Below are 19,687 nucleotides of genomic sequence, written 5' to 3'. Positions count from 1 at the left end.
AAAGTAAAAAATGATTCTGTCCACATATGCACTGCGTGGGCTGTAATTGCTTGTAAGCCCACGGTTTTTTTATTTGATTGACCTGACCTTTGGTTGAACGAGAAAATTTTGATAGCATCACTCGATCGTTAATTTAAAAGTATTCTCATTTTGATTCATTCGTCATCATCATCTTACGAAATTAGTTTTTAGTCATGACTCCTCCGCCTTTAACTATTTAATTAACGGAATCATTGCATTTTATCTGTTTGGTCGTGACTTGACTTTCGTAACGATTTAATTTCAACTCATACTTTTCCCAAGATCCCGTAAGAAAGATTCAGTCATTATTTTAAAGCATGTATCTATATTGCGAAAAGAAATAATGGTATAAGCTTTATAATTTTTGGAGGTCTGTTATTAACATAATATAAAAATCTTATTCTAATCTGTATAATCAGCAATATTTTAAAATGTCCAGAATTTCATAATTCATTGTTAGATTTTGAATTCCTTTTCACTTTCGTCATAGTAAATTGCATCTACTGTATTAACATTAACATAATATTCTGATATTTTATTTTTAAAAAAGTATGTCGAGAATATTATACCTAATATTATTCAGATACTGTTATTCTTTATAATTTATTAACTTGACTAACTATATGTACAGCTTACATCATCAAAGGAAATTACAGCAAAAGTATGTCATTTGTCGTCTCAGTCACCCTGTGCACTTAGGTGTGATGATAATTTTAATTGGTTGACATAGTATGATATAATTTCTGTTTTATTGCGGCTCTATTGCGGTATCCTGTCAGGAAATCTGTCATTACTTTTCTTGGAACACGTTTGTGCGGTTTCCGCGGACGATAACGACGCGACTACGGCACGATTCGCTAAGCTAGCACTGTTAAGTGCGACACCGTGACATACAATTATCAAAATGATGCTGGATGGACATTTCTGGTATTTAAGAAGCTTCTCTTACTTAAGGGGTATTAGATACTTTCCACTTACCTGTGCAACCTGTTATATTTGTCGAAAATAATCATGTATAATATTTTACTCCTCTGCAGAACCGTACGTGCTGTCTCAACTTTACATGATGACTCTGTAAGTGTTGAATTACGTATTGTCACTATAACAAAAAACTCGTGTTAGTTCAAAAACACTTGCAAAAATAACGTTATCCTTGTCCCTTAAAACAACAGCTCCAATTTCGGTGCTGCAATTTAGTGATTCTGCCACGATAAATCGTATCGTCTTTAGTTATCGCCAATCGTAAATCGACTTTAAAGTCGTTCGGAAACCCGGTGGAAGTTGCCTGACGGGTAGAAATAATACCACTATCCCTGAGGCTCGGCTTCCGAACGGATGCGGGCTTTCTTTGCCTGTGTTTCATTATCAGTAATTACCAGTGATAACAGGGTGTGGTATGATAAGTTAAGCTCGTATTTTGTTATTTAAATTGACTGTTGTAATATTAGATTAGTTTATAACATTACCATAGGACTAATACTTTTTAACACTTTTGTTGTCTATCTATTATTTACATTATTTCGCTTTTCATAATTTAAATCCTCGATTTTATGGAAATTGAGGAAAAGTAAATAAAATATCTCTTCCCCAGTTTACAGTATTCAATTGAATTTCCTTTTTATTTATCACCATAATCATCTGCAATTAATGAGCTTGAATGTAAATAATGAAATCTACAAAAAAAAGCTTACTCTTCCTGTGTTTCTGTCATCAGGTTCCTGTAACCTGTAAGACAATGCTTTTAGCAATAAGGCCACCTTTGCATGCTCACATGTAATTTCTTTTGATACTGTTTTCTTTTTCTGTTATCATTTGTTTTGTGTGCAACTATCTTTTTTCTTCTTTGCTCTTTATTTTCTTTCTGGCAAGAGTAATAGTGATCTATCTCGTGATGAATCACTGGAATAGTTTGTTCACTTTGCCTTTCTTGCATATTCCTTAACAACTGGCATTCCATAAAATAGTTTTCTCATACCATGCATCTGTTAACCCGGAATAGGACATTAACTAACAGTACAGGTTTATTTCAAGTGGGAATACATCATTTTGATGCGCTGTAGAGAATCCGTAATGCCGCATTTGGTCGTCATTCTCACGCCTTACTACAATTAACTGTCTCAAATGTAATGCGCAAAAACCACCTTTATTACCATAAACTTTAGAATTATAATCGTTTGTTAGTGGTAGAGAATGTATTTTCCAAAATCCAAATGTTTCCAGTTACATTAGTTAGCGCAGTGTGGTGTGTCGGACTGTATTGTTGGAATGGTAGTGTTATTATGGTGTTTTGTGATTTTTATTTTTAATATTATTACGGATTTATCATTTCGCGGTAGCTTGGTCCCATTAATCAACGTAGTAGCATTAAACTTTAGACGATGTTTCTGTCATAGCGGTACATTCCCCTATTTTTGAAATTTGAAAGCTTCATTATGACCATACTTGTGAGATAACCCAATAGCTGATAGTTAACACAAATTCCTTTCTATAATATATTGGTTATGGTTTTATAGGGAAATATGGATAATAAACCAAAATTGGTGAATAATTAACTCTTATCGTAAATCAAAGCAGTGATTTATTCGAAGAAGATTTTGATTAGTAATTCAAACTTGCAGCAAATTACTGACGTTATCTATCAATGGCGTGCACAATGTTTTTAACTAGGGTATGCACTGTATATACAAATCGTACAAAACGGAAAACTTCTTCCTCAATCTAAGTTCGTAATGACTCCTGAGGGTAGGCAGTGCGTTTTCGCATTTACGAAGAGCACGCTACTGATATCCATTGCAAAGCAATTATATAATCTAAATGTTTTTTTTTAATTTAAAACAACTCATGAGAATTTACCGGATTATGTTCGACCAGTTATTAATCTATCTGGATCTCTTAATTATGAACCATACCACCACGTAAACTACAGTAAATGTCTTCATAAGACATTTTTTGAAAAACTGACGAGAGTAGAGCCATCCACATATCTATTTGAACATAATATGTTGCTTTGCTATGTTTTAAAAGAATCCTTATATTTTTTTTTACCCTATTACACTACCTATGTCTTAGAAACTTGTCGAGCATATTCTGATGAATTCACAACAGTATAACATCTGCATATAGATTTCTAACTTTAAATAAAGTCGTCTTAAATCTAATAGAGACAGTAACTTATAAGAAATCGTTATAAAAGTACAAAAAGCAACACTCCAAATAATATGATACAATTGATTTACGGCTTTATCAAAGCCTAATTGATAAATCAGGCAGATTGTTATCGATAATAATTTAAAGAGCAGCCCCAACCAGCCGTTGCGCGGATGATTTATGGAAAACGCCCGGCAAATAAACAACCCATAAACACTGCGATTACGTGTACCCATTACCTAGCTATACAGCCTTAACGATGGGTTCTGTATAATTTATTTAAACCCGAAAACAGAGAATTATTTAAAAATCAGTTTTGGCTATATTAACTTTTGTTTAATCAAAATTATTTAAGTGTTATATTATGAATTTGATTTTTTGTCCACTCCAATTGTGATGTAGCTTTGGTGAATTGATCTGCGAAGTATCTTCCCAGAATGAAAACAAAAGAATTGTTTTTGCAGCATCGTAAATTAGTCAGTTACAGTTACAAGACTAGTGTCGATCTCCTTTTGGGTTTTTAGGCCTTATTTTTCATTAGGCTTTACGAAAAATAGGGCCAAAGTGGTAATTATAAAATGGTCTATTAATTTATTTATAAAAATTATTATAGAAATACTTAGCAGATACTTTACTTGCAAAATAGGTGAATAAATCCGATTGACGCAATTTTACTCTTATCTACATTTATCTCCCAATAACAAAGTATGAGTTATTTAGAAAACAAACAACAATTCAATGACACATCACAAAGAATATAAAGTCATGCGCCAAAAATTCAAGCCACATGCGCCCACATCGATGCTAATACTGAGATAGAGTTTTTGCAGCGTCCATGCGGATCTCCATTCATACTCGTTTTGTTGTGAGGGAAACGAACTTGAATAACCCGTGTGACAGGCTCTGAGTAATCATCTGACGTCGGCAAGACTGATGTCTATGTGTTTCACGAATTTCGCTACAGTATTTTTGGTGACTGCAATAAATAACCAAAGTTTAATTGCATGGAATGCTCTTCATATTATAAATAAGTGCGTATCTTGATTCCGCGACCCGCATTGCTTGGCACATTTTGATGAGAATCTTAGAATTTCCGACTTTGGATTTTTTGAATTCAGTAATGTATACAGACACCTTCGGAATCTGGATGGTAGTTTTTTTCAGACTCGTTTGCTGTTAATTAATCATTTCTTAATTAGAATTATTCAGCATCGTATTTATAAAGAGCTAGCGGACGCCCGCGACTTCTTCTTTTGACGCCTTCCGTGGCGCAGTGGTATGCGCGGTGGACTTAAAGCAGAGGTCCTGGGTTCTATCCCCAGCTGGGCCGATTAAGGTTTTCTTAATTGATCCAGGTCTGGCAGGGAGGCTTTGCCATGGCTAGTTACCACCCTACCGACAAAGACGTACCGCCAAGCGATTTAGCGTTCCGGTACGATGTCTTGTAGAAACCGAAAGGGGTGTGGACTTTCATCCTCCTCCTATCAAGTTAGCCCGCTTCCATCTTAGATTGCATCGTCACTTACCATCAGGTGAGATTGTAATCAAGGGCTAACTTGTAAAGAATAAAAAAAAGACTTCGTCCGCCCTTAGACCTCCTTAATCCGGCCCTCTCGCGATATCCGCTCTTAGAAGACCTTCTACTATCTATAAACTACCTGTCCGACAAATTTCATCTTTGTACGTTAAGAGGTTTTTTAGATGTCGTGATGAATGACCTTCCTCATTTATACTTACCAATACGTTAGTAGCGCTAACAGATTCATGATTAAGAGACCGGATGCAATATCGAAAGGTTCGATCCGCGCCCGTTGGTCTGTGTCGTACACAGTCCTAGTCTTTACAAAGTCTATACGACTAATTAGCACGGTAATGTTTATTAATTTTTTTTTTTTTCTCTTTTCAGATAATTTTCGGAGTTTGAAAGAAGTTTAACTATACATTACGGCAACAGTGAGTAAACCAAACTAATCATCACACTAATATTTTAAAGCCAAAAGTTTTTGTGTGTGTGTGTTTTTGTTCCGCTGCTTTACGCTGCGGCTATTGAACCGATTTCGGTGAAATTTGGAATGGGAATAGATTTTATTCTGGATTAACACATAGGTTACTTTTTATACCGGAAAAATCTATAGTTCCCGCGGGAGTTGTGAACAACTGAATTCCACGCGGACGAAGTGGCGTGCGTTCGCTAGTCATTCATATTTTTTGGAAATTTTCCTAGTCTAGAGTTCGTGTCTTAGGCTATGAAATATTGAGCCTAGAGTTGGAATTTTAGTGGTATTACACCGCGAAAACACATTAAGCTGTTGGTTCGAGGCATTATAATTGACATATTAATGATCGTTAAAAATAAACCATTATCATCCTGAGTCTGCCGGACCGCATTGGGACAACCTGGTGGGTCTAAACACCATATGTCTTGTTCTACGAGGAGGGAGACCCCTGTATTGGATCGTTTAAACAGGCTAATAATGATGAATACTGCTGATAGGTACATTTATATGCCGTGATAGCCCAGTAGATATGACCTCTGCCTTAGATTCTGGAGGGTGTGGGTTCGAATCCGGTCCGAGGCATGCACCTCCAACTTTTCAGGTGAATTTTAAGAAATTAAATATCACGTGTCTTAAACGGTGAAGGTAAAACATCGTGAGGAAACCTGCATACCAGAGAATTTTCTTAATTATATGTGAAGCGTATGTGAAGTCTGCTAATCCGCATGCAGCGTGGTGGACTATTGGCCTAACCCCTCTCATTCTGAGAGGAGACTCGAGCTCAGCAGTGAGCCGAATATGGGTTGATGATGATGATGATGATGACATATATAAGCATCTCTATGTAAATACAGTTTTCGCAATAAAATATGGAAGTAAACAAACAGAGTTAAATGTACCAAAATATCTTTTATGGACTGATAAGTCCCGCATAAAGATAATTATCTGCAAAGATTTTGCCGCAATAAAAATGCCAACAATAAACATTTCTCTCGATATGTTTTATAATGACTTGTGACCAAATAAAATATGGCAGCTTGGACTGGTTTCGTAAAGGGGTCACATTTTGTTTTTTTACAAACTGATGTCCAAAAGAATCTTGATTTATTTATTTTTTAATACCCAAAAGCGGAGACCTTAACCTTTGATAGCTTATAGAAAGATAACTAACATAACATAGTCAACTAAGTAAAAAAAGGTTAATAATAATAGATCAGAGATTAAACAAATAATTATCTATAATAATACTAAAATGTCACGTAAACACTAAACCGTATAATGGCTGAGAGAAGCAAACAATTATTGGACATGCCTCAGTTTGACGTTTATTTCCTTAGTGACATCAAGTAACATCGTGACGTCACAAAATGGACGACTGCGTTACCTTAAAAAATCCCTGGCAACAGATGGAGTTTTTCCCTCGTCACATCCTTGACCTTGCCCCTGCCTAGTTCTTAAAGTTGTACACTGAACAAATATCTCCATGTAGTATATTATGTCATCGACATATTGAAGCGGGCATTGGCTCGTACTCCATGAATATTCAAACCCGTTCCGTCTGTTGTCTTGGCCTTATACGTATCGAGCTGAGGACAGACAAGACAACAATTTTTAAATCGGATTGTAATAAATTAATCTGTTTGATCTGTTCTTCTGAACCAGAATAATTTATGTATATTTAATGATTTGAACTTTGCTTCGAAACTAATTTTTTTAACACAGTTTCCTACTCCGTATTTTAGGTAAGCAAGCTGTACCCTGCAGTTTTACTCGCTTAAAGTATTGCGTTCATAGCCAATAGCCATTCTCAATTAAAAAGCTATCTGCCTACCCAACAATGAACGAACTTTTCACGAAACGAACGAAAATTCGAAACCGTATGTACTTCCGAAGATAAGATCATTCAACCAAACAGACTCTTCAGTTTTATATTATTTGATAGATGAAGTGATAATTTATTTAAGAAACGGAATTAAGATATTTGATACCACCAGAGAGAAGTAAAGAAAACTTGTAAGCAAGCTTTTAAGTCAAACAAAATCCACAAAATAATCTTGGACATGTAAAATGTTGATGTTTTATGTATACAGTATAATATATTCGTAAAGCTGGTAGAAATAGAATAGCTTTAACTCGTTTGCTAAGCATAGCTACATCGCATCTGCTGGAAAGGTATCTTAAACATATTCCTACGTAATATAAATTGTGTACGAGTAAATTATACAGATCGCTCGATGAATGACGCTATTAAATAAAAAATATTAGTAGTAATCAGTGTGTCCCTGGCTTAAGCCGTTTTACAATGCATTATAAATTAGTGATGTTTGCTCGAAAGGTCTCATTCCGATCGATGTTATTTTTAATAGGAATTAATTGTAATGAATAGTGAAAAATATAGGCATTATAACCTGTATTTTTTTTAAATGATTATAGATTTGTTTAATATGTAAGGGTTCTGACACTAATTATAAATTAGTAATAAATATTTTTGCTACCTATTTCAGACTCTAAATTTGAATGTTATTAATAGCAAATAGTTTTAATATTACTTACATTAATATAAAGTTATGGTTGTTATTAAATTTGTATGCTCAAAATAAAGGTAGGAGGGCTTTTTTAGAAGAAAAGCTCAGTTACGAGTTAGAGAGTTACGAGTACGAGACACAGATCTCAGTTACGAGTTTTCTATTTAAAAAAGAAGACCTTTGGTTTAAAAAACCTTCAAACTTAGTGAAAGTACACGTGTTTAATAATTTGTGTATTAAAATTTTTTTTTCACTTTAGCTTTTTAATTTAAGAAATATTTTTAAAAAAAACAATTTGCTACAAATTATGACTTAACAAATTTTTTGTAAGACGCGTAGTTTCTGAGATATCACAGTAAAAGTATCGCATATTAAAGTATGCGATTACCTTTATATTGATGTCGTATTTAAGCAGGGCACACACGTCACGATCTCTGGTAAGGCCCGACTGCAAAGTAACTTTCTATTAGCGTCAACGCCAACAGGAGACGCATGTATTTGTATAGGATTGACAATCGATAGATGAATTTCAACGAAATGTCACAAGTTGAAATGGAAAATTGATTGACGTTTAAATACAAACTCAACTTTTAGTATTAGCGTTTGCATGTTGCCTCGGCTTGTACGGCTCAAATTCGTGATTTATACTAAATAGGTAAGTAACTTGTGACAAGAATCCTTTATAGACTGAGTAAGTTATAGAGCCAGCAAGTTAGGGCAAGCCTAACCTTTGTTGACAGCTATAGCAGTATAGGATTTATAAATAAACAGTTAATTCCTTCCAATACACTCGTAGCTAGTTCTTTTGTAGTACACTCATCTCCGGGTTCTGAAATCTGTATTTTTATGTGTAATATGTATAGTTTCTGAATGTGGAATCATTATTACACCTGTTTAGAACATGTGACAATTCTATATTTTCACTGTTCAGTATAATACGAAACACAACAACATCACAAATTTTCATTCAATCAAATCCTATATTAGAACGGAATCAACCAATTCTTTGAAATTATTGATGTACAAAGAGTTATGTCTAAATTTGTCTCGCTCTTATTTGGAGTTCGCTGTTTTGAACGCCACACAGATTCTACAAAACACTTAACGCAGCGTTTGCATAATATTGAGCATCGTCAGGACTTGGTAATGTTTAATTACAATGTTCACTTTACTTTTTTTAAATCAACTAGCTGGCGCCGCGCGGTTTCACCCGCGTGGTTCCCGTTCCGGTAAGAATACGGGGATAATATATAGCTTATAGCCTTCCTCAATAAATGGGCTATCTAACACTGAAAGAATTTTTCAAATCGGTCTAGTAGTTCCTGAGATTAGCGCGTTCAATCAAACAAACAAACATACTCTTCAGCTTTATTATATTAGTATACATTTCATTTTCTTCATAATTTAAATTTAGTAAAGTAATCTCTGGTTATCTAATCTATTGTTTAACGTTAGCTCTCACCAGACCACGCAGATAAATCTGTGTGACACACTGCAATACACAGCACTGGATATTCCAGTATGATTCTACAATGAACCACGCCTTGACATCTACGCCATGACACTTACTATTACTATTCGTAAAACGGTTACAGCTTGTCACTAAAACGCGCGGTGTATTTGTACATGATTTATCAGTGTATTTTAGAAAGAAAGTAACGTGTATAGCCTGCTTAACGAGTACGGTACTACGTGTGACACTGATTAACTCCATGTCTTTTTAAATTTGTGTAAATTTAGATTTAATTAATTCTATTCTAATTTTTCATGTTTATTTACACTGCAGACCATCTTTCAACTTTCAGACTAAATAATATTTTACTGTTATTGTCCTCTTTTTCTTGAATTTATTTCCTTGTTTTGTTACCGCTCAGTTTACAACTTACTGGATCATCACGCTCATTTGTTTTCCACCAACATTTTGTGCGGTGTTAGTTTTTGATGTTACATTTTGTTAGTTAACTAAATAATGATAGATGACTATGTTACGAATCAAGCGCTTATGCTTATGATATAATACTATCTTTTCGTTGTGGTTTCCTACTACTGTACTCTAGCATCTTAGCATTTAGCTAATTCTCTTACATAGTTAAATCACACGATATGTTCTGTTATCCTTTGCCAGGTATATGTATATCATGATGTTTTAAATTAACTCAGGAACAACGTAAAAAACTAACATCTTCATAATTTAATAGAATTTTTATGCTAAATCCCGTCGGTTTCGCCTTTTTTTCTTATAAAATTTAATTAAGAGCATAAGTTATGTTATAGTAAAATAGAAAAGTCGTGTTCACTACAATATTATGTTCTCGGAACTGCAGTATTGTGTTTAAACAAAAGTCGTTACGTAACTTTACATTGCGTCGTTAGCTAGACAGTGTAATTGATTTATTTTTCCTTGTCTTTCCTTAACAATAAAAGTACTAGGTACGATAGGTATATCTATTTCTATACATAATGATTATAAAGTTAATATGAGTTTGTTTGTTTGTTTGGTCGATGGCAGAAAAACTATTCTTGAGTTGAACAGCCAAAGTTATATTAAGGAATACTGTATTAGGCTATATAACATTACGCATGACCAACAGGAGCAATCAGAAATGTGGCAAAAACGGGAAGATTTTATTCCTTTGGGTTAAGTGCGATGTATAAGGTAATACAAAATTAAAAAGTTGTAATTAAATTACTGAAAAGTTGGAGGTGCATGCCCCGGACCGGATTCGAACCCACACCCTCCGGAATCGGAGGCAGAGGTCCTATCCACTGGGCTATCGCGGCTCTACTTTTCAGTTGTGTGCATTTTAAGAAATTAAATATCACGTGTCTCAATCGGTGAAGGAAAACATCGTGAGGAAACCTGCATAACAGAGAATTATCTTAATTCTCTGCGTGTGTGAAGTCTGCCAATCCGCATTGGGCCAGCGTGGTGGACTATTGGCCTAATCCCTCTCATTCTGAGAGGAGACTCGAGCTCAGCAGTGAGCCGAATATGGGTTGATGACGAATTAAATTATGCTATCTAATTGGCTATTACTTTGTCCATTGATTCATAACAAAATAATTAATCATGTTATTAAAGTGAGGTAAAACTAATTCCGCTACTTAAAATGAGACCTCTAACTAAACTACTAACTCTAACTAAAATACTAACTCTAAAATTGTAACAAGCTTTAGAAGTAATCTAAAATAATATTATAAAGAGGTATTTATTGATTATTTTGTTTGTTTATTACGAATAGGCTATGAAAGTATTGGACGATTTTATAAATTCTTTCACCAAAGGAAAGCTCTTTAAAATATAGACTATTTATTTTGATACCTGTATTTCCACGGGAATAAGAAAAGCGCGTGTAAAACCGCAGGGTATGTTAGTCCAGTGGTGTGCATTACATAGATGCAAAAAAGCACTGCCTACCCTAAGGGCTCAAAACAAACCTATGTTGGTCCACAGAATACATAGTTCGACAAGGAATTTTCCAATTTTTACTTATATTGCATCATCATCAACATCATATCAGCCGATGGACGTCCACTGCAGGACATAGGCCTTTTGTATGGACTTCCGAACATCACGATACTGAGCCATCTGCATCTAGCGAATCCTTGCGACTCGCTTGATGTCGTCAGTCCAGCTGGTGGGGGGTTGACCAACACTGCGCTTTGGGACACCAAAGTCCATCGGCTCTTCGAACTATGTGCCCCGCCCATTGCCACTTCAGCTTCGCAACTCGTTGAGTTATGTCGGTGACTTTGATTCTTCTGCGGAGTTAAAATCCTTATGCATGCCCCTGTGTTATCTTTTACTATATAAAAATAAGTCGGGTTTTCCTTCCTGACGCTATAACTCCAGAATGCACGAACCGATTTCCACGATTTTGCATTCGTTGGAAAGTTCTCGGGCTCCGTGAGGTTTATAGCAAAGAAAATTCAGGAAAAGGTAGAGGTAGGGGTAGGGTAGGGGTAGAGTTGGGTAGGAGTAGTTGAAAGTTTACATCGAGTTTCACGCGTACGAAGTCGCGGGCGTCCGCTAGTTCAAGCATATAATATTGTTTGCATCTATTAGTTGTATGATAGACATTGGCCAAACACTCCAACAAAATCCAACAAACAGCCAAACTCGTATATCCAGGCTTTATAGAATTCCTGTAGTTTGCGGACATAGTCACGTAGCACTGAAATAGTAATCTCTAAACGCTCTGTGAATGCTGGGAACGCCAGGAATTGAATCAATTTCAATAATGCATGATGCTTCTTCTAATGTTCTATACTATTAGGGATCGTACAATCGTTGTCATGCAAATTTTTCTCTTCACGTCCATTGAAGTGAAAAACATCAAATTTACTTTTGGACCATGACTCCAACCAGAGTCACGGACTGATGACCTTGGTACAAATGTGACTCCCTTTGGATAGGGAACGTGTTAAAATCTCTTCATTCAACAAATACAATCAATTGCAGTTTGAGGTTGGAAAGTTGGTGTAACAGTTTAAAATTTAGTTCGTATAAATTAAGTCAGTGAGTTATAAAATCTGCCCAAATTCCAGCTTGCTTTAGTTAGTTCCAGCTGTACATTAATATGTCAGTCCTTTACATGTACATCTATAGAAACTCCACCTACCAACCTTCGTGTACCTGCTTGGGTACATTAGAGTCCGAATAATGACCTGACGCCAATCAAACCGCCCACGTGCCCAGAACCTTGTACCGGAGGAATTATAAAGCTGTTTAGAGCCTGATTTGTGCTGCGTTATTCACGCCGACTTAACACCACTGTTCCCGTTTAATAATTGTAAGACATGTATTAAGTATTACGGTGTCTAGCAAATGGAATTTCGTATGGTCACCGTACCTACTCCTTTTCTAGTTTCAAATTTTTTTTTAAGAAATTAAAATATCACGTGTCTTAAACGGTAAAGGTTAAACATCATGAGGATACCTGCTTATTAGAGATTTTTTTTATTTCTCTGCGTGTGTGAAGTCTGCCATTCCGCATTGGGCCAGCATGGTGGACTAATTAGCCTAACCCCTCTCATTCGGAGAGGAGACTCATTCTGAGATTGATATTGCTGATGATCATGGTATGTAGACTTTTAATTCTATGTTTCATTACAAAAGTGACTCCTATCAGTGACCCTGGAGATTTACGAAGAAAATTAACTATCACTCGCCCAATGAAGTATATGAAAAGTTCACTAAAAGAAGTTTTTCCAAAAAAAACATTTCGCCTCCAACCAATATAGGTCCATTTTACACTATTACGTAGTCAAATGTAAAAAGAAACCTCCAATGTTTAAACTAATGACCGAAACATTAATGTTAATGACTTTATAGTAAACCGATTTATATTGGTATATTGCTTACTTGTATTAGCAATATTACGGTCTCATGTTATTTATAATACATACATATATGCCCGGCTTTGTACGTGGGTGGTACTTAGTGGGATTGGGGTCATTATACGAAGAGCTTTGTATTATTTCACACTTTGTATGTTGTTCTCCATAATATCTAAGCAAGTAAACCATTTGCGCGTGGCTTCGTTCGCGTTAGTGGAGACTGAGAATTCATTCATGTTATAAAAAACTGCTGTTGAAAAGAAGTTATTTGAGCCATGATAGCCCAGTGGATATGACCTCTCCCTTCGATTCGAAGGGCGTAGATTTGAATCCGGTCCGGGACATGCACCTCCAACTTTTCAATTATGTGCATTTTAAGAAATTAAACATCACATGTCTTAAACGATGAAGGAAACCATCGTGAGGAAACCTGCATACCTGAGAATTTTATTAATTATCTAGGTGTATCTAGCAATCCGCATTTAGCCAGCGTGGTGAACTATTGGCTTAACCCCTCTTATTCTGAGAGGAGACAAGTTCTCAACAATGAGCTGAATATGTGTTGCTAATAATGATGATGATAATGAAGCAGTTTTGGTGAATAATATTTTTAATGACACTGTTTTTTTTGTGCTGCAGTGCAATTGTTAATCCCGTAATTTTAAATCATGACCGCTTCGAACTGTTAACGCAAGTAAATAAACCTGAAAGAAACATAAAATGGAATTACGATCCCGCCGCAGCCCGTGAGTCGAACTCGTTCGCTTTTAAGCAATTTATGTTCTTAAGGCTATCTGGTCATATCCTATAATTTTAGGATTTGATTGGTTAATGCTCTCTTAGCATTATATATGGGAGCTACTGTTTATTAAAGGCGGTTCAAAGTCGTAAACTTGATGATTTGAAGGGATAAGCGGGCGGCTTGTATTTATTCAAGCCTCGTCGATATCAAAAAGTCACTTCCTATTTAATTAATTATTTATTGGTGTTGATAGACGTATAAAATATATTTAATAAGCCCAATCATTCTAGTTTTAAAGGCTTTTAGAAGCCAAATTAAAATTAATGTTTTTGTAAATAATACTTTTCGGATGGTGTACGTTTTATGTTTTTGGGTTATGACCGAAAAGTCTGATATATTCGTTCAATTTCTTTTCGAGATAACCATTATAGACAATAAATTAGCCAGACCATATATAAATTTATAGTAATATTCTTAGATACTAGATTTAAAATCAAATTCATTGAAATTAATTTGAGAAGCACTTTACAAATTTGCATTGCAAACGTGGTGGTAACTATTAGCTGGCCACATAAACAAGCACTAACCATGTTCACTTCACTCCACTTCACTTGTTTATTTACGACGCTAACCACGTTAAAGCAGTGATTGATTGTAACTCAATTAATTTCTGTTCAGCCATAAAATGTAGCCTAGATAGAAGCAGGTGGCGCGGAGGCGTGGCCGGGCTAGTCGGGGAAATGCTGATTTATACCTTGTGCCGTAACACGGCGAATTGTATGAATATTAATGTTTCAGCTGCAACATTACACGTGCTTGTAAATTAGTGCTTTCAATTTAATCTGGTAGATCCTAAACATTTTGCTAATAACCTTAGGCGAAACATGGAATGTAAATGGTAAAACGTTAAGTAAGTTATACCTTAAGCATCTTTGTGACACAGAGCGTTTGTTATATTCTATGCGTATCCATGGTTCGATAAAAACAATTCACACATCCAACTTCTTTTGTTCCAAAAATGCAGGTTTTATTTTATTATTACCATCCTTTAAAACTAAGAACCCAGTAAGACAGTGCTGGATTTACCATAGAAGCTGAAAAAGCTGAAGCCAAGTTCGGTAAAATTGCGTTTATAGCAGAAACGGGCTATATCTGCTTGTCTTCCTTAACTAACTTAAATAAAAAACCAAGTTTTGCTTTTTTAGCTTAAAATTATACCTAAAAAGTTGTAAAAATATTCTAGAAATTAGACTTTACCCTAAAAAAGGAATTAACATTGTGAACAGTGTATCTAATTGTAGAGATCAGTAGGGGCGGCAAATATTTTATAGCAGAATCGGGCTAACATGCTTGTCTTCCTTAACTAACTTAAAAAAATAAGTTTTGCTTTTTTTAGCTTACTTATAAAAATGATCCAGGAACTAGATTATACCCTAAAAAAAGGAACGTTGTGAACAGTGTACCTATCTAATTTTAGAGGTGATTAGGGACTGCAAATATTTTTAGCTTAGGGGCGACAAAGTAAATCCACCAGTTAGGGTAAGATGAGGTTGCGAGCGTCTACATATAACATAAGCTGTTGTGTATACCTTCCAATTTGTCGTGTCGTGTGGCGGGGTCATTAGTGGAACCAGTAGCGACCCCCGTCGCGCACCGTGAAAGCCTGCTGACAGACAATCATAAACCTTCATCAATTATACTGACAGTGTACACTTTGTCTTGAAATTACCTCCGTTCTTTGTTAGAGTGGTCTTTTTAACAATGAGTTGTCTCAATGAAATCAAAATTATAAAATGTTCTAAACTCATGTCCATTATCAGCCTATTTAATAGCACAACATGAGGGCTATTCTGTAACGATGTCTTGTAAAACTCGAAAGTGCGAGTTTGACATTCACCTCTATCTTTCTCTTTCTATAGTATCGTGTTAAACAGAGACAGATAGAGGTGAATTCGAAACTCACACTTGCGAGTTATAAAAATATCGTTACAGAATAGCCTAGCAGGACATGAATCCCTCCATATAGGAGAAGGGATATGAAGCTTAAACCCACCACGCTGCTGTGATAATGTTATAAACCTTTAACGGCCACTTACAGAAGTAATGATAACCCGGGCAATAATATGACTGGGAAATTGGCTGGTGGGAGGCTTCGGCCGTGGCTAGTTACCACCCTACCGGCAAAGACGTACCGCCAAGCGATTTAACGTTCCGGTACGATGCCGTGTAGAAATCGAAAGGGGTGTGGATTTTCATCCTCCTCCTAACAAGTTAGCCCGCTTCCATATTAGACTGCATCATCACTTACCATCAGGTGAGATTGTAGTCAAGGGCTAACTTGTAAAGAAGAACCTAACCTACGAGTATAATATATCAGTTAATGAAGTACTCAAAATTGACTTAGAAATTCTAAATGGCGATTACGGAACCATGTCAACACACTTCCTACTTAGGAATCGGATGTGAGCTCTCAATCAAGGTACGTGGGCGTGCATTGACGAGCAGTTAACAAATACGCAAACATTTGTGTTTGTGTTCGTGATTTGTACGAACTTGTGTGTTAAAAAAAGTATGAAATGCAGATGCAGATGAAGATAAAGGATGAAATAGATGTTATAATATTTTGGCGTAGGTATCAGATCCAGGCATGGGCGTAGTCAGGATCATATTACGTGAATACTTTACTAACACAATATCTACGTTCAGTGTAACAAAATCTTTGATCTATGAAGTGGTGTTCTAAATTTTTAGATTTGAGAAGTAGTTGCAACTTCGTACTGTTATGACCTCCATCCCGTTGGAGAAGGAAATTTGGAATTGATTTATACAAAAGAGAAGTCAAGTCTGAAATTGTTTTTTCCTATTAGGTATATCACAGAAAAGTGAAGCGAATATCAATGAAATGATCTTGGAGGGGCCCTTTATTAAAATTAATTGGGGGGCCCAATATAAAGGGTAAAGATTTCTTAAAAGAGAAATATATTTAAAGAACCCATGAATTATAATTCCTATACAGGAATTCATAGGTTCTTCAAACCTGCTTTCACACGTAAGGAGTCCCTGAAGTTTGGGGCCCCTTATCATTGATACGGTGGTAGCTATGCCCCTTCAATGAATCTAAAGACATCTAAATAACTATTGCCCCTCCGTCACTTTCCTTCACGTACCCCCACATCCAAAAAGCTATCACAATCCCTTCCGAATATTATTAAACAGAAGGAAATTCGTTCTTGTATATTCGCGTACTTATTCAACTTTAGTCAAATTAGAAATAGCGAGAATGCGTGAATAAATCAGAGAGCCCACTTGTATAGCCATCGCGTCTACTCCCGCTGTGTGCGCCGGTTTCTCTGCAAGTTATTGGCGAATATCTGTGTATAGGAATAATTTAATGGACATATTAAGCGGTGGGAATGTTTATTCTGATATAATTTCAACGCCATGACAGCGGCTGTCGTGAGCAGTTAATTTGTTATGTGGTGTGTGTGTATGTCTGTGTAGAGAAACTTGTATGTGTTGAATTTACGTGATACAGTCGGCCTAGTGTTGCCAGGTGTCCGGATAATGCCGGACATAGTTAGGTTCTTTTTATCCGTGTCCGGCCGAAATAAACCGTGTCCGGCTAGTCCGGCTTTTGTTATGCAAACGAGCGAACGACTAGTGTGTGGAAACAAAATTTACTGCAATAATCATGAATACTTGATTTAACATATAAAATATTTTCGTACCTATTAATACTGATGTACACAAAATTCTCAATAATGTAGGCATTTGTTCCAAAATATCAGGCCAAACTAACTGGACTGTGGCGACCTGGCAACCCTAACTATCGGCCTATGCCCGACTGTACACATGTCATAAGCTAGTCCATGCTACGGCATGTTGATTTGATAACATGATAACTTTCGTTATTTTCTAAATTAATAAATGTCTCTTGGAATTGTCGGATTTTAGCGGAAACCAGCAAATATTTTTAAAGTATTTTGATTAGTTGTTTAGTTTGTAATTATAACTGACTGTGACGTCACCCGGGTCTCAGCTGAAAATCAGCGCTGCGCATTGCTTTCCAGCGATGAACGGCTAATGCTGAGCTGTAAACCCTTTCTGTTTGGTGTCACAGACAGTCATATAATATCTAAGATAGGATGTACTGTTTGTGACGCTAAAAAATTATAAACTTATTTTCTTTCTTTCTTTCTTCAAAATTTTAGGTTAGAGTTTCAACGTGTCATATTGTGTAAAAGGAACAAATAATGGACCTACGTGCATAATGTAATGTAAATATAAAAAAATATAAAAATATCCTCCCCGGCGGGGAATCGAACCCCGGTCTCCCGCGTGACAGGCGGGGATACTTACCACTATACTACCGAGGATATGTTTGGTGTCATGAAATTTGTGTACACAATTGCATTATCTGAATCCATAAATAAAAGTACCTACGTGTATGAAAAATCGTAGGTCAGTTATCAGGCGATAAGTAGGTAATACGGTTTTTTTATCTTTCACAGATATAATATGAGACCAATGATTAACTTCTATTTGTTGTATCAACCCATACAAAAGTTATAATAACTCTTGTCTGGAGAAAATTAGCCGAACCTGAGGATATATTTTATAGCCAATAGCCATAAAATACTTATTATGTGAGATTCTAAGATATTGGCCTCAAATTATGAATAATAAAATAGATTCAGTTCAGATTACCTGCCAAGTTGATATGATATGATGATAAAGGGTAAAGTTTGTGGTGCTGTAGCGGGAAATCTCTGGATCTACTAAACCGATTTTGAAAACTCTTTTACCTCTAGAAAGCCACGATATTTGCGAGTGTCATAGCCTAAGTTTTACCCCCGTATTCCCACTTAAACCTAATATTAATTTACTTGGAACTTGCAATTAACCGTAAAAACCAAAAAACCGCAAAAACCGTAGTCTAAAGGTTAACCAAGGTATCTAGCAGACTGTTATAATATCTACCTATTTGGAGGATGGAGGAGCGATGATTCCTAACAAACCGATTCCAATGGGGTTGCCTTGTAAAAATCCACGAGTTTTACGACCGTAAATTAAACGTACTCAACCAAAACAAATCCAGACTAAAAACCACATGATAACTTACGAGAAAATTTCAGTCTTCGCGACTACTACATATCATAATGTGGCTTGAATGTTTATTACTTTCTTATATGAAATCGTGGCCAAGTAATTAAACCTTCACACTCGCTAACCAGCATGCAAAGCACCTAAGAGTGTAAGGAATAAGATGAATACTACATCCGCACAAGTTACAATGTAACCGCAGAAAGCATTAATAAGTGCGTAGCGAGGCGTAGGATAAGGTAGATTGCGATCGCGTGGCATTGCGTGCAATTAAATTTAATTAATGGGCCTTACAGAGCTTGAAACTCGAATTCAGTTTTGTATATTTGAATCTTTACTCACTAGTGCGGAAAACCTCAATTCTTGGCGAAATGTAATAGTTAAACACGATGAACAAATGCGAAATGCTCATTATTATAGCCTGGCCAACGTAACACTCCCGATGGTCCGCGCGCACGATTTCATACCCGCGCACTCCTTCCTTCTGCCCCGCGTGCATGACTTCACCCCCGCGCAGTTCTTCCCCCGTTGCCCGCATATCATGGGAGTGACTTGCCAAGCTATAGCTGTGGCAGACTGTTGGGAGACTTATTTGGAGACTTCGGACTTAGTGCTAGATTTCGCTTAATTACTATTATACTAACCATACGAAAAAATTAAATCCTACAGTACTTACTCCATTAGGTACAAGAACAATCTCAACTTACTGTACTAGGTACTTACGTATTTCATGTTAACTCATTCTCATGTCATCACTTACTATCGCAATAAGATAAAATCTCACTCAAGCGGAAACCTGTCAATTACAAACA

General features: G+C 36.0%; 1 non-coding gene across 1 annotated transcript; it reads right to left on the bottom strand.

The window, feature by feature from the left end:
* Nucleotides 1-18,076: 18,076 nt before the first annotated feature.
* On the bottom strand, nucleotides 18,077-18,148 carry Trnad-guc (transfer RNA aspartic acid (anticodon GUC)). Its single transcript has one exon. It is a non-coding gene; the product is annotated as a tRNA-Asp (tRNA).
* Nucleotides 18,149-19,687: the final 1,539 nt, after the last annotated feature.

This window comes from Bicyclus anynana, chromosome 3 (assembly GCF_947172395.1).
Source record: "Bicyclus anynana chromosome 3, ilBicAnyn1.1, whole genome shotgun sequence".
NCBI classification, from domain to species: domain Eukaryota; kingdom Metazoa; phylum Arthropoda; class Insecta; order Lepidoptera; family Nymphalidae; genus Bicyclus; species Bicyclus anynana.
Note: the sequence above shows the minus strand (reverse complement) of the source record. Positions and strands in the feature narration are given on the sequence as shown.